Source organism: Rhipicephalus microplus, chromosome 6 (genome assembly GCF_043290135.1).
Source record: "Rhipicephalus microplus isolate Deutch F79 chromosome 6, USDA_Rmic, whole genome shotgun sequence".
NCBI lineage: Eukaryota > Metazoa > Arthropoda > Arachnida > Ixodida > Ixodidae > Rhipicephalus > Rhipicephalus microplus.
The window spans coordinates 21067735-21081736 of record NC_134705.1 but is presented as its reverse complement, the minus strand read 5'-3'; the positions used below and the strand labels follow the sequence as shown (position 1 = coordinate 21081736).

The 14002-nt window shown below is 45.7% G+C and overlaps 1 protein-coding gene across 3 annotated transcripts in view; it reads left to right on the top strand.

Annotated features, from left to right (window-relative positions):
* Positions 1 to 14002, top strand: part of Plc21C (Phospholipase C at 21C) — a 685580-nt gene that overhangs the window by 57557 nt on the left and 614021 nt on the right. The window contains exon 1 of one of the 3 annotated variants that reach the window (XM_075865843.1): positions 12976 to 12994. The exons of the other annotated variants lie outside the window; for them this stretch is intronic. The gene's annotated coding sequence lies outside the window, so the exon portion shown is untranslated. Of the gene's footprint in view, positions 1 to 12975; positions 12995 to 14002 lie in introns of those variants that run through there. 3 annotated transcript variants of the gene reach the window in all.

Sequence of the window (14002 nt, the reverse complement as noted above, 5' to 3'; positions counted from 1 at the left end):
AAGAATCGAATCATTTGGTTAGAAGAAATCGTTACTAAGTATCCAGAAAGTGGGCTTCAGTGGCGACACTCTCGCTTCGCGGGCGTATATCAACTTGATTGATATGTGGGGTTTAACGTCTCAAAACCACCATATGATTATGAGAGACGCCGTAGTGGAGGGCTCCGGAAATTTCGACCCGTATATCAACTTCAGCTTGGAAATTTCCACTCTCGAAGGCAGCACGGGTGCACGCGCAGAACTGTCGTGCTGCCCTTTTTGCTTCTTTCAAATATTGCAGAGAAATATTAAGACAGGTTGCCACCAGGGGTGCACGTATCATGACGGCAGCGTGGCTGTGAGTGGATACGTTGTGAGCGCGGTGAAGTTCAATCTGATTAGTAGGAGCCACGCGAGGATATAACTTTTACTTCTGCGTGCGTGTGTGCATAGCACAGGCCGGCATTGGCATTTTGAGAGACTGTTCATTCGTACTCACTCACCACATTTTTTTCAGCCTTCGCACTCACGTTCATACTCACGTCTACTCAAACTCATAGGCCAAAACTCACATTTATTCTCACGACTACTCACACTCATGAGTAAGCATTCACGTTAATACTCACGTCTTTTGCACTCACAGGTCCTCACTCACGTTCACAGTCACGCCCACTCCCACTCATAGCCCCCACTCACGTTCATATTCCTGACTACTCACACTCATGAGTACCCACTTTCATACTCACGACTACTTGCACTCATGAGTAATTACTCTCATACTCACTCACGTTCATGCTCACGCGTACTCACACTCATTAGTCCTCACTGACGTTCATATTCACGACTACTCACTCGCGTTCACACTCACCCCTACGCATTCTCACGCTCATGAGTTCTCGCTGAATGAATGAATGAATGAATGAATGGATGGATGGATGGATGGATGGATGGATGGATAAACGGACGGACGGACGGACGGACGGACCCGGCTGTGCCCTTGAGATGGGCAGTGGCTCACACCACCTAGCCATGAAGTTAACTACTATCACTGTGTGTTCAAGGATTAAATTTCACTAGCGCCTCGATTCTAGCCACGAATCAGTTAGCCTCCTCCTAGTTATTTCTAACCGTTTAAAGTCAATCTTGCCTTCACTGTCCCTGAACCCCGAAACTTCGAAAAATCCGGCGCCATTATCTTCGACTATAAAGAGGAACCCTTTACAAAACATTATCAAATGTTCAGCCGTTTCCTCCTCCTCTTCACACGCACTACATACTGTGTCTGTGCCTTCGTATTTTGCTCGGTACGTCTTGGTCCGCAATACTCTCGTTCTAGCCTCGAAGAGCAGAGATTTACCCCGTGTATTATCGTAGATCTTTTTCCTTGGAATTTCTTGCTTAAAAGTTCGGTAGGTCTCCAGTGGTGATTTCGTAAACATTCCAATCTTCCTCATGTCCCTCCCTGTTTCCTTCACTTTCTTAACCGATGTTTCCTTTTAGCTTGGTATTCTGCTGTTGTCTAAATGCTTGCTTGACAATTTTTGAGTTCGTTTCCTCCATTTAGTATCGACCTTCTTAATGTACAAATAACTGAAAACTTTCTTAGCCCAACGCCCCTATCTCATTTTTCTGAATCGCTCCTCAAATTCTATCTTGCTGCTAGCTTCCCTGCACTCAAACGATGTCCATCCAATGTCTCCCTGTAACCTTGATTAGAGGTATTCCCGTGTACTCCCAAAGCAAGTCTACCTTTGCCATGTTGTATAATTTCCAATCTTGCTTGAACTTATGATTTCATGCACAAGACTGCATTGCCGAACGTCAGACCTGGGACCATGACACCTTTCCAAATCCCTCTCACAACGTCATACCTAGTGTAGTTCCACAGTGCCCTATTTTTCATGACAGCTGCATTCCTTGTGCCCTTAGTCATTACCTATCTTTCGTGCTCCTTTAGATACTCAGCCCCTTTATTTATTCATACACCCAAGTATTTGTAATTATCCACTATTTGTAGCGTGACTTCTTTTATCTTATGCTCACTGCCTTTGTTATCTTTAAAAATTACTATTGCCTATTTTCCCTGCTGAACTTCAAATTTAATGTCTCCCGCACTACCACAGATGTCTATCATTCCCGGTAGATCTTCCTTGTTGTCGGCTATCGATACTATATCTTCTGCATACATCAATGCTGGTAATGATTGTTCATTGTGTTTTCCTTGCTTGGCAAAAGAAAGGCTGAATCCGAGTCGACTCCCCTCTGATTTGGCTTCTAGTCTCTGGAGATACAGCATGAATAACAAAGGTGAAAAGGGACATCCCTGTCGAAGGCTGCGTTGTATCTCTATAGGTTCAGATACCTGTTTTTCTCAGTTGATAACTATTTTGTTACTTTTATAGATATCCTTTATAAGATTAGTTATTCCATCGTCCACATCTAGTGCGTCCAGTATTCTCCAGAAGTCTTGTTGAATCACACTATCGTAAGCTCTCTTGATATTTAAAAATGCCAGCCACAGGAGCCTGTCTTCTATTTCCGCTATTTCAATACACCGCATCAATGAAAACAGATTGTCCTCCAACGTCATTCGTTTACGGAAGCCATTTTGTAGTTTTCTCAGCACCCCCTCATTTTCCGCCCATATCTGTAGTCTTTCCTTTATTATTTGCATCACCAGCGTGTAAACTACTTGTGTCACTGTTATAGGACGGTAGTTGTTCATATCGGCTTTGTCCCCCTTTCATTTATAGATCATGCTCATCCTGCTGAGTTTCCACCCTTTGGGAGCTTCAGCGTTCATTATTGCTTTGCTTGCTGCCTCTCTTAGTGTTTGCTTAGAATTTGGTCCTAGTTTCTTTATTAGCATGATTGGGATGCTTTCGGTGCCTGTTGATGTGCTATTAGGAACTTTTTTCTCTGCCCTTTCCCACTCTCGTTTTCCCAGTAGAGCCACAGAGCTAACTGGTCCAACCTCATTCTGTACGGTACATGCAACGCTTTCTTGGTGTTTAATTTTTTGTGTCATCATTGTTTTTATATAGTACGTTGCCTCATCCCCTTCTAGTCTGACCCCTTGAACTGTAGTAATAAAACTCTGTTTCATGCTTGTCTTATTACTGAGATAATTGAGATGGTTCCAAAACTTTGCAGCTACCTTTCTATTCTTTTTGTTTACTTCCGCCATCCATATGGCCCCGTTTCTTCTAATCTTGTCACTGATCAAATAGGACGCTTCCCTTTTGCAGATCGAAAAGGTATCCGATTTTATTTTGACATCATGTTCCGGTTCACCCCACTGTTTAGCATACCTGTGTTACATGGAGGCTTCCTGATGTCTTACTATGGCTCTCTTAACTAATTCCACCAGCCTTTGGCTTTGTGTCTGCTTTTCCTGGTTGATTTGACTCGTACCTTAGCAAGTTGTAACTCAAACAATCGAGTTATATTTGTGTAAATCCACTCTGTATTAGTATTCTCGGTGATTATTTTCTCAACCTCTTTAGTTGCTATTTCTATTAGCCTTTCTGAATAAATATCACCGTGTGGTTGCTCCTAATGCCGCTTTTCCAATTTTATTTCTCTTCCAAAGCTTAGCTTGATACGTTTGTGATCACTACCTAAGCTTCTGGACCTGTATTCATCTATACCCATCACTCTTAGCCGATCATACATCCTATGTGACATTATTGCGTGATTTATCGTCGACTGCAGCCTTCCCACCTCCAGTGTTATCTGCCCTTCGCATTTCTCGGCGTTGTTGCAAATGATTAAATCATGGCTTTCACACATATCTATGAGCATTCTGCCTGTTGGGTCAGTATATTTATCCATATCGTCTATGTGCGCATTCATATATCCTAATATAAATACCTGGCACACTCCTCGTAGTTCGTCAATGTAATTATCTATACACTGCAACATTTGTTAACTTTCCTCTCTGGCTTTTGCCCCTGTACACAACTATACAACACACAGAAGTGTTATTTGCCCTGCCACTTTCCCTTTTAGCCATAAATGTTCCTTGCATTTCATCTTGGTCCTTTGCCAGTCTGTACTTTTATGAATGAATGCCCCAATACCACCCCCCTTTCTGCTGCCTTATTTTCTATCACAATATTCCCACGCGTAGTCCGGATTGTTAGGAGGTTGTTTCATGTCCCTAAGATGTGTTTCTACAAAACCGTATACCGTCGGTTTCACTTCCCTTAGCTTTTCTTCTATCTCTACCCACTTCAGCCTATTCCTGCCACCCTGCATATTATTATAACCTACGTCTGAATTGGCTCGGCGCTCGTGGCTACGTCGATTTCTGCCCCGGACTCTACGTGTCTTAGATATTAGTACCACTATGGAATCGTATCTATCTATACCACCTGACATAGAGTCCCCCTGGTTGTTTTCCTCGTTACTAGCTATACTGCATCCCGATTGGCCCGCGTGCCCCCTTAAAACGGTACTGATGGTTCTGCAAGTCGCCAACCCACATCATGACCTAGCCTCCCATCGAAGTAAATTCTGTCTCGTCGAAAACCACCCCACGTATGCGCCTTTCTGTTTATTTCCACCACCTCAAAGCCCTTTTCTCAGCTCATCCGCCATATCTCTTGGTTTGCGTTGACAACCGCTCTTTGCAGGTTGCTATCACGCACAGGTACCTCCGGTACCGTGCATATCACTACCTGTACTTTAGGAGAAGTGGCGCGCATGTCATCGACGCCTTTCGCCAGTGTGGCTGCTAGTCCTGCTGTATCTTCATTTAATACATCGTTTAAACCGCCTGCAATTATCACGAAGTTTTGTCTATCAGCTTTAGTTATGAGTTTCGCGCTGGCCTGTCTCCCGACTGTTTCCAGCTTGCGTCCTGGGAACGTCCCTACTGCAACGCTTTTGTCACCTCTTACCCTCTCTTTGATGGCTTCTGGGCAACGATTTAATTTCGAGTCCCCGGCGATTATCACGTGTTGTGACTTTTCAGCTGGAGCGTCCTGCACCGGGGGGCTACTTGCACCTATGATGCCGGCTGCTTTGTCCCTTCACAGGCCCACCACTACTTCGCTGAAGCTGGGTGTTGCGGCCTTTGAACCGGCGGAATTTGTTTTTTCCGAACTTGCTTGCTATTTCTTCTCCGCGGTTCTGGTTGCCTGTGCCCTACCGTTTTCTCGGTCGGCCGCTCTTTTGTCCACCATCGCTAGTGCCTTCTCGGCGGACTTGAGCCTTTCACCATAGCCTTCGTTTTCTCTTGCTCTGTCGCCACCGCTGTTTCCAGCTCGGTGATTCTCATCAGCAGTTCACTCTGGGCAACCATCATTTTCTCCATTTTTCTTCGACCTCACATTGCCTACACTTGGCGTCGGCCTCCTCTTTATTCGCGTCGGCACTTGGGTGCATTTTCAAACCCAACCGGCATCCTGAATATTTTACGGTCTTTTTAACCATGTCTTTTTGACATCAATTGTTCTTATGAATTGTCCCATTCGCTAATGTTAAAACATGGCATGCGACGAACCCTGCCCTACTAAAAAAAAGAATGTCTAAGCTTTACTGCAAAAACTTGCGTGCTCGGTGTACAGGCACTTCCCCCATGGGGTGGCAAGAGAAAAAACACAAACACGCACACAAACATGTGAATACCTTGTGACTGACCCCCGAAAAAGCCGTACATTGTAATAAGCGATACAAAGGTTTTAACTGTTGTTTTAATAATTATAAACGCAAGCTCAAAGCATGCAAACCACTTAACTGTGCAGTCGATCGGGAGCGCTCAAAAAAACACGTCCATCCACTGGATAGATGGATGGATATGGCTGTACTCTTTAAATCGGGCGGTGGCTAGCGCCACCAAGCCGTACTACTTAGGGAACCAAAAGCTAGATTTATTTTTTTTCTTTAAAAAGTGAGTTTGAGGATTCGTACTTTGCAGTGAAGAGTTTAATTTTCACCCGTGCCTTGACTTTAGCCACCAATCAGATAACCTCCTTCTAGTTAAGTCTACCCACTTAAAGTCTATTTTGCCCTCCCGGTCCCTAAACCGCAGTGCTCTGAAAACTCCGCGCCATCATCCTGAACTATAGGGTGAAGCCATTTACAGAACATTATCAAGTGTTCGGCAGTTTCTTCTTCCTCTCCACACGCACTGCATACTGTGTCTACCCCTTCGTATTTGGCCCGATATGTCTTGGTTCGCAATACTCCCGTCCTGGCCTCAAACAGTAGAGAACTACCCCGAGTATTATCATAGATCCCTTCCTTGGCAACTTCCTGCTTAAAAGTTCGGTAGATCTCAAGTGCGGACTTCTTAATCATGCCCATTCTCCACATGTCAGTCTCCGTTTCCTTCACTTTCCTCTTATCTGATAGTTCTTTTTCGTTTGGCCAGCTGCTGTTTTCTAAGTATTTACCAGTCAATTTCCTGGTTCGCTTCCTCCATTTTGTATTGACATTCTTCATGTACAAGTAGCTGAAAACCTTCTCGATCAGCCCAAAGCTCTAGCTCAAAGAGTCTAATTAGATTCGTGTATGTCCACACTGTCTTATTATCCTCCGTGATTACTTTCTCAATTTCTTTAGTGGCTATTTCAGTTTGCCTTTCTGGATAAAAATTTTTCTGTAGTTGCTCATCTTGTCTCCTTCCCAGTTTCACTGCTCTTCCAAAACTTAGCTTGATACGTTTGTGATCACTACCCAGACTTCTGGAGCCACCTTCATCTATGTGCATTCCCCTGAGCTTATCATACATCCTATGTGACATCAGTGCATAATCTATCGTCGTCTGCAGCCTTCCTACCTCCCATGTTATTTGCCCTTCACACTTCTCGGTACTGTTGCAATGATCAAATCAAGCCTTTCACACTTATCCACGATCATTTTGCCTGTCGGCTCCATATACCCATCTATATCTTCTATGTGCGCATTCATGTCTCCTAGTATAATTATCTCGCACTCTCTTCCTAACTCCTGAATGTCCTTTGATATACACTCTACCATTGCCTGGTTTTCCTCTCTGGCCTTTGGATGGATGGATGGATGGATGGATGGATGGATGTGGCTGTACCCTTTAGATCGGGCGGTGGCTAACGCCACCTAGCCGTAATACTTAGTGAACTAACCATTACATTTATCTTTTTTTTCCTTTAAATAATGAAGTTGAGGATTCGTACTTCGCAGTGAGGGGTTTAATTTTCACTCGTGCCTTGACTTTAGCCACCAATCAGATAACCTCCTTCTAGTTAAGTCTACCCGCTTAAAGTCTATTTTGCCCTCGCTGTCCCTAAATCCCAGTGCTTTGAAAAACTCTGCGCCATCATCCTGAACTATAGGGTGAAGCCCTTTACAGAACATTATCAAGTGTTCGGCAGTTTCTTCTTCCTCTCCACACGCACTGCATACTGTGTCGACCCCTTCGTATTTGGCCCGATATGTCTTGGATCGCAGTACTCCCGTCCTGGCCTCAAACAGTAGAGAACTACCCCGAGTATTATCATAGATCCTTTCCTTGGCAATTTCCTGCTTAAAAGTTCGATAGATCTCTAGTGCGGGCTTCTTAATCATGCCCATTCTCCACATGTCAGTCTCCGTTTCCTTCACTTTTTTCTTAACCGATAGTTCTTTTTGGTTTGGCCACCTGCTGTTTTCTAAGTATTTACCAGTCAACTTGCTGGTTCGCTCCCTCCATTTTGTATCGACATTCTTCATGTACAGGTAGCTGAAAACCTTCCTAGCCCAACGCTCTTCCCCCATTTCTCTCAATAGCTTCTCAAATTTTATCTTGCTGCTAGCTTCCCTGCCCTTAAATGATGTCCATCCCATATCACCTTGTACTCCCTGATTTGGTGTATTCCCGTGAGCTCGTAAAGCAAGCCTACCTATTCCACGTTGCTTAATTTCTAATCTTGCTTGAACTTCTGATCTCATGCACAAGACCGCATTGCTGAACGTCAGCCCAGGAACCATGACCCCTTTCCATATTCCTCTCACAACATCATACCTATTGTAATTCCACAGTGCCCTATTTTTCATGACTGCTGCATTCCTGTTACCTTTAGTCGTCACGTATATTTCGTGTTCCCTCAGATACTCGGTCCCATTGCTTATCCATACGCCCAGATATTTGTATTTATTTGTTATCTCTAGCGTGGCCTCCTGTATTCTAAGCTCACTACCTTCGTTGTCATTGAAAATCATGACGGCTGATTTTTCCCTACTGAATCTAAAATCTAACCTATCTCCCTCATTACCGCAGATGTCCATCAATCTCTGCAAATCTTCCTTGTTGTTGGCCATTAGCACTATATCATCTGCGTACATTAATGTTGGTAGTGCCTGATCAATAAGTTTTCCTTGTTTGACTAAAGAGAGGTTGAAGCCCAGTCCACTTCCCTCTAATTTTGCCTCTAATCCTTGTAGGTACATCATGAATAATAAGGGTGACAGGGGGCACCCCTGCCTAAGCCCCCGTTTTACCTCTGCAGGCTTGGATACCTGTTTTTCCCACTTTATAACTACCTTGTTACCTTTATAGATACCCTTTAAAAGATTAGTGACTACATGTTCCACGCCTAGTGTGTCCAGTATTCCCCACAATTCCTCTGGAACCACGCTATCGTACGCTCCCTTGATATCCAAAAATGCTAGCCGCAGGGGCCTGTGTTCTTTTTCTGCTATTTCGATGCACTGCGTCAGTGAGAACAGATTGTCTTCCAACCTCCTGTGTTTCCGAAACCCATTCTGCAGTTCCCCCAGCACCCCCTCATCCTCTATCCGCGCCTGCAGTCTTTCCTTTATAATCTGCATCGCCAGCCTGTAGACCACTGATGTCACTGTTATAGGACGGTAGTTGTTTATGTCAGCTTTGTCCCCCTTTCCTTTATAGATCATGCTCATCCTGCTAAGTTTCCATCCATCGGGAACTTCACCATCGATTATTATTGTACTCACTGCCTCTCTCAAAGCCTGCTTAGACTTCGGACCTAATCCTTTGCCACTAGGAGAAGGAGACTTCTCCTTTGCCACTAGGAGAAGAGCGCCGCGTCGTGGCGCGCGATAGAACTTCTGCAACTACATTTTTACAATGGCCGGAGGAACACCATCGCACGCGCCCTATCCAGGCGGCGGTGATTGAAGGTATATTTAAGAACGGGTAGTCAACAGGGGCGCTCGCATCATGGCGGCAACGCGGCTGTGATTGAATGCATCTGAGCGTGGTGAAATTCAATGGGAGACTTCGTAGTCGCGTGGCTATATCACTCCTACGTTCGTGTGTGCATAGTCTGTGCGATAAAGCTGATGCAATAATCGTGTCGCTCGACGTGAGTACTGCTCCTCGGCACGAGCAAACGTGGTGGGCGTACCCAATCTTCGCTGCGGGCGTCTGACAATCAAACCGATTGACGCGTGAACTCGGATACAAACACGTTTATTTTGAGAAGGCCCGAGTTCAACTCGTGACTGTGATGGTGCTGGTGCGATGGTGAAGCGTTTGATGCAGTGAACGCTAAGCGTAAGCTTCTTTGCATATAAAATAATTTGGTGAGCTTACACTACTTGTGCCAGGCTGGAGCCATAGAGGAAACCTATAGCTTCTTGCAGCTTTTTAAGTTGTGCGTGCTCGGCTTCCAAGCGCAGATTGTTCTAATTGACTGAGGCCTAACGACCATTACACTGAGCTGTCTTGGCTTCATAAATAAGGCTTCAATTAAAAGGCAATTATCTTGGGCGCAATTAGCAATGTGAGGATCAGTACGGAGCTTCAAACGCAATCATAAATAGCAGGGTACTAATTTTCATCAAATAGGTTAGGGCTAATTAGCATTGGTGCACTTTTCCACTCAGTGGAACGACAAACAAAAGAAAGAAGAGGCCTCTGGCTTGAAACCCCGCCCAACTTAGTCGACCGTCCTTGACGTGATTTATTGATTGATATGTGGGGTTTAACGTCCCAAAACCACCATATGAATATGAGAGACGCCGTAGTGGAGGGCTCCGGAAATTTCGACCACCTGGGGTTCTTTAACGTGCACCCAATTCTGAGTACACGGGCCTACATCATTTCCGCCTCCATAGCAGGTCCTTGACGCGATGTCTGGTTCCATCGTAACCAATGAAACGCAGCGCGCTGAGGGGTGGATTTGATTTTTGCGTACTGTTGGCTCGTTCATGCGGGGATGTCGTCAGAGCTCGGGATCATTCCGAGTTTCGTGAAACTCGGCCGATCCTGAATAGCGCCTTTGTACTGTTTTGGGGTCGCTCAGGGAAAGAACCCTAACATGCGCCTCTTTTAAGACAGCTTGGGTGTTAGAATCACACTTGCAACCCTGTTCGCTATGCGTCTCGAACACGTTGGAGAGCCTGGTTAAGCGGTAGTTGTCATTATTCGCAGTCTCATTTGTGAACAACTTTCCGTTCAAGAATCGTCAGCGTTAACACGGCCTAATCCTTTAGTGGTCAACGTCGTGTTTCTTTATATTTAATGCACTTTAGCGAGAAGAAAGATAGACACAAGAGATGACACACTACCTTCCTCTTTCCTCTGTATACGTGTATATTTAGGCGCATTTAAGTGACTTAAGTGTATACGTTTAAACCAATGACCCCGAAACATAACTTTGGTTTTATACATTCGTTTTTTTTCTTTCACGTCGGCGCTGTCAGATTTTTTATTCACGTAAAAGTAGCCTTTTTATTATCGTCACGGGGTCGTCACGTCGACGAAGAAGCAGACAGTGCGGTGAAGAATAAACTGTTTATATGGGCGAATCTGTGCCCGACAAACGGGAAGTCGTATCACAGTAGCAGACTTGCACTGATAGCGGCGAACTGAGCGTCGGCCGTCGATCAATTGAGAAGCGGCGAAGCGTGTCGGCATTTATGCACTTGCCATCGGATATTCTAGTGTTATCACTAGCGGCGACGTAGGTTCCCGAATAAACTGTTATGCTCACAAAGTGGGCGTCATCTTGACAAAATAATATACTGCCCCCCCCCCCCCCCCCGAAGTTTCCCGAACGGTGCACTGTAGCGTGGCTTGCGCTTAGAATGACTGACAGTGAAACGGCGTGATAACAAAACTTGAGGACGGAATGTGGCAGTATAATGCACACTCTTTTTCACTTCGAATGACAAATCAGCGTTCTAGCATCGCTTTAGCTGTATGTTTCTTGAAGAGATCAGCGTTCTCGCGTTGTGACCGTTTTTTTAGCAATCGAAAGGCTTGCATCTCAAGGCAGTTACAGAAGTGAGGCTTCCCGCTCAGCCTGATGGTATAGGCATACAGAAGGAGTACAAGAACCAGCTGCATCGAAACGAATGTTAAGGTTTATTGTGTAAGCCCTGTGTCGACAAAAGTGCCGGTCGGACGCTTTGCACGCCAGCCGAGAAGTGCTTGTGCCGTCGCACGAATATTGATCGTGGCTCTGCAGCGCCGTCTGCGGCGGCTGGGGCTCACACCGTGCAGGAGGTGATTGGGGCCTGTGAGAGGCTGGTTCGAACGTCGAATGAAACGTTTATGCAAAAATAAAACCTGAGGAAAAAAAAAAAAACAGGAGAGTAGGGGCGTTGCGGCCACTGAGTGTTTGCAGTATTCAGTGTAAGCCAGCGGGACTATATTTGGGAAGAGCTCTGCGGCTATCGACAAATGATGGGCGTAGAGAGCAGTGGTGCCGCCGATCGATCGGTGGTGCAACAGTCTGGCGCGCACCTGTTACGCCTCGATTCTGTCGGTGCCAAGAGGCGAGGTTTGTGGGGCGGCGGTCACGAGGACTTGAAGCGCTATATACCGTTTGCTGTTGTAGAAGCAGTTTTACACTTTTTTCAGCTACTGTGTCGGAGTGCCCACGTGTGCTCCATCTTTACAGGCCTTTTTGAAAGATGCAGGAAAGTACACACGTGACGGGTATCACTATCACTGCTGCCTAGGACGACGAATCATATCAAATGAACTAAAGCTGAATGCATCGCACTGTGCACGCTTCAGAGCAATACTTGATTCAAGGCATCCTTCTACGTTACATGCTTTACGCCTACTACAGGCCGACCGGCGTACACCACCTGCTAACGGGTCATTCCACGAGAGATCGAACAGGCATACCCGGTCGATATTTTTGTTTTTAATATATCTTATTTCATTATATCTTATGTGCACACTCATAGTGCTAAGGGCCGCACATTTTATTTGCAAAAACACTCTTGGTGCGCGAAGAAAATATGGCGCGGGCGTCCTGCTTTTTCGCACCGCAATGTTTTCGAGTTTTACGGCAAGATTCAACTCGAAATATATATTTTGCGCCTAAAATGTTTCCTACAGGTACGCGTTACTGTGCGCTGCATCAAGACTTTCTTTACGGTGTATTCCAAGAGAAAAGATTTGAAAAAGTAAAAAAAAAAACATGCTCGCTAACTTTGGTGCGCCTAGAAACTTTGGTGAGCCTAGAAATTATTTTAATAGGAAGAGCCTTTGCGCCAATCTTGTTTACCTGTGCCATCTTGCGCCTAACCGCCACTGGACCCGTAGCAGTGTGTTAGCTTTCCAGTGCGGCACCGCACCGATTGATGTCGGCGCTGCGAACCGCGCTTGCATGACGTCAGTTTGAGGATTCACGCGAGGCGCGGCGCCGTATGGAAACTACCGTCGTGGTAAAACTTGGCGCAGTTAAGTTGCTGATCTGTGCGTGGTGACGCTGTTTTAACAACCGTGGCTGTTAACGCTCATTTTAAAAGCTTTGTTTTTTTAGAACTGTGGCCGCTTGCCCCCGCGGCGAACGCTGCGCAATGGTGGAATACTACTCTTTGCCTCTTTATGAGCACGACCCGTGGAAAGGGTGTTAGCTTTCACAACCTTGCTAAGGAGCCGAAGCGGAGGAAGAAGTGCATAGCCAAACTCGGAAAGGGAAAGCGCCTCACGTCTTCATCGACCGTGTGCAGCAAGCACTTCGCCTACACCAGCTAAGTTGCCGTGCCAAAACTTACCGCGAAAGCCCCGAGACAGGGAGCCGACGACGCAGCCTCCGAATCGCCTCGGGTAAGCGCGCCTCGTGAGTGCAGTTGAGCTGCGCAGAATATCTGAGCTTTAGTTGGTTGGTGTACGAACATATATACGTAGTTTACTGATCAAGACAAGGGCGCGCCTAGCGCACTGCTTACTATAAATTCATAAGCGAAACCCGCTGTCGCTGTTTAGTGCACATTCATCCAAATATTGTCACATATAATGTTTGCAGCCCTGTGCTACGGCCCTGTGTGGTACTAATGTGAACTACTGCATGATGGCGCTCTCATTGAACAAACATTACTGAGACAAACGGCAGCCTTTGTATCGGCCAGGGAGGGCGGAACTTGCCACCCTTCCCGAGTCACACAAGCACCTACCCCTCAAGACTTTTCGATACAACTCGGGCTTGCACCCTGCCGATGCCGATAACTTCAATCCAAGAACGATTATTTCAAGTGTGGCAATTTGATGCTGCTTTGCATTTCTAGTATATGCCATGAATGGTCGATTGACTGCCGAAGCAGCAATTAAGCAGTTGTTCTGCAGTAATTATCTCGTGAGTTGTTAGCGAAAACCAGAGTGGCAGAAATCGGCGATTCTCGCTCATAAGCTCGTGTTCACTGTCACTATCGTTGCGCTGCGGAAAAAATTGGCAGATCCCACGTACAGTGAGAATTATTGACATGCGAAGCACGAATAAGAAATGTTGGTATATCACTTTAAAATCAGCACAACTTTATGAGGCTGAGGTAAATTATGCCATACATGACTTTCGTGTCAAGATTATATTGTTTGGACCTGTCATTTACATTCGTCGTCTATTCACGTCACGTGATAGCGAATTCGGTATTTGCAGAACTAGCGAAACGGCCGCGAGCGCACTACGACCGTGGTATGTTCTCATGTTTTTACATGACACGCGTGTCATGATTATCGTGTTTGCACCCACCAGTCGTATACACTCGTCTTTCTTACACGTCCCATAATACCAAATGTGGCATAAGTAAAGCTAGCGAAACGGCGGCGAGCGCATCATGA